The sequence below is a fragment of the Crocuta crocuta genome, unplaced genomic scaffold (genome assembly GCF_008692635.1).
Source record: "Crocuta crocuta isolate KB4526 unplaced genomic scaffold, BGI_CrCroc_1.0 scaffold369, whole genome shotgun sequence".
NCBI classification, from domain to species: domain Eukaryota; kingdom Metazoa; phylum Chordata; class Mammalia; order Carnivora; family Hyaenidae; genus Crocuta; species Crocuta crocuta.
The window spans coordinates 1596122-1598454 of NW_027529441.1; positions in this window are offsets into that span (position 1 = coordinate 1596122).

The window sequence follows — 2333 nt, forward strand, 5'->3', positions numbered from 1 at the left end:
AAAAAAAAAAAAAAAAGAATGTAGTCATATGGAAACTTGTTATGAAGACTGAATTATTGGAAAGCAAATTTTACTGTAGAGTCATAGAATTTAGAATTGTCGGGACCTTAAGTAGCCATCTGGTTCTGCCTCTGATCTATATAATAGCCTGAAGTAAACTGCTATACTTCAGTGTTATTTCCACCGTAATACACTAAAATTCACCTTTATCAGCATAAGAAATCAGATGTTGTAACCTGTGGTTTCACACACTATCATTTCCTCAGTAGGTTTACTAATATCTAGTTCTATAAAACATAGCTGTGCTTTATTCAGTTCCTAGTTAGGCTGTTTCTGTTTTGCCTACAGTGCTGAATTCAAACAAACAAAGCAATAGGGAACAGAGAAATTGAATGTAATGTTGAACTCCCTTTCTGGTCTCTTAATTTTTTTTCAACATTGTGCACATCTTTGAAAACCTTCTTTTTTAAAAATATATTTTATTGTCAAATTGGTTTCCATACGACACCCAGGGCTCATCCTAACAAGTGCCCTCCTCAATGCCCATCACCCACTTTCCCTCTCCCCCACCCCATCAACCCTCAGTTTGTTCTCATTATTTGAGAGTCTCTTGTGGTTTGCCTCTTTCCCTCTCTGTAATATTTTCCCCCTCCCCTCCCCCATGGTCTTCTGTTAAGTTTCTCAAGATCCACATATGAGTGAAAATATATGGTATGTGTCTTTCTCTGACTGACTTATTTCACTTAGCATAACACCCTCGTCACTCATCATCAGGGAAATACCAATCAAAACCACACTGAGATACCAGCTCATGCTGGTCAGAGTGGCTAAAAAGAACAAATCAGGAGATTCTAGATGCTGGCAAGAATGTGGAGAAATGGGCACCCTCTTAACACTGTTGGTGGGAATGCAAACTGGTGTAGCCACTCTGGAAAAATTTTCTGGAGGTTCCTCAAAAAATTAAAAATAGAACTCTTCTATGACCTAGCAATAGCACTGCTAGGAATTTACCCAAGGGATACAGGAAAACTTTCAAGATGGAGCTTTGAGAACTAAGATTTGGAATCAGTTGAGGAGTTGAGTATTTTCTAATTCTCTTAGAAGAATCAGCCATGATGGGGCACCTGGTGGCTCAGTGGGTTAAGCATCTGACTTTGACTCAGGTCATGATCTCATGGTTCCTGGGTTCGAGCCCTGCATCAGGCTCTGTGCTGACAGCCAACTCAGAGCCTGGAGCATGTTTTGGATTCTGTGTCTCCCTCTCTCTGACCCTCCCCTGCTCACGCTGTCTCTCTCTCTCTCTCCTAGGAATAAATAAAACATTAAAAAAATTTAAAAAAAAAAAAAGAAGAAGAAGAATCAGCCATGTTTATCAACTGACAAATGGACTGAAGATTGAGACTCCAGCAGGTCAATGATGCACCTGGTACCCAGGGAGTGATCTTTACTTCAAATGCAAGGTGAAACCTGTCACCATATCCTGCCACCTTAGTAACACCAAATGAGGTGCTGAGAGCAAATGAGGTAGAAAAGTGGCCATGCGTGTCCACACGGAATGAAGCGGAGGAGAAAACAGGAGCGTTTGATCAAGTGGAACATGTGTTCTGTTTTAAGGCAATCAAGTTCAATATGATTCAAAGGATGTTTGGTTTCTTTAAAATACTTTTATTACAGATAAGCAATAATGAATTTATTTGAATGAACATCTGAGAGAAGACACGTCTGTGCATATTTTGGTGGAAATGATAATCAATAAAACAAGACAAATGAGATAGCAATAGTAGCTTGTGGGAGATTGTTGGTTATATGCCTTCTGGATTCAATTTTTGCTCCAATTGGAATTATTGAACTTACCTCGTTTTTCGGCCAGAGTGGCCCCAACAATGGCTTAGGTGGTCCATGTGGTCGTGAGACAGGTCACCACTATCTCTGCCATTGTCATAGTCCAAGCATATTTACATGACCACTGTTGCCGGATTCTGAGGTCACTTGCTGGGATATTATAGGTAAAATGGGGAAATTCTATGATAGATACACACTAAGAGCTCCAGCAAGAATAATGAGGCATCCTGGATAGCCTGGTACCTATAAAAGAAATTAAATTGACCACTGAAAACCTTCTGATAAAGCAAATTTCAAGCTGATGTGGCTGTGTTGGAAAATTATCCAAAATATTCAAAAACAAATTCTACATAAAATATATTTCAAACGGGGTGCCTGGGTGGCTCAGTTGGTTGAGTGTCCAACTTTGGCTCAGGTCATAATCTCACGGTTTGTGGGTTTGAACCCCACATAGGGCTCTGTGTTGACAGCTCAGAGCCTGGAGCCTGCTT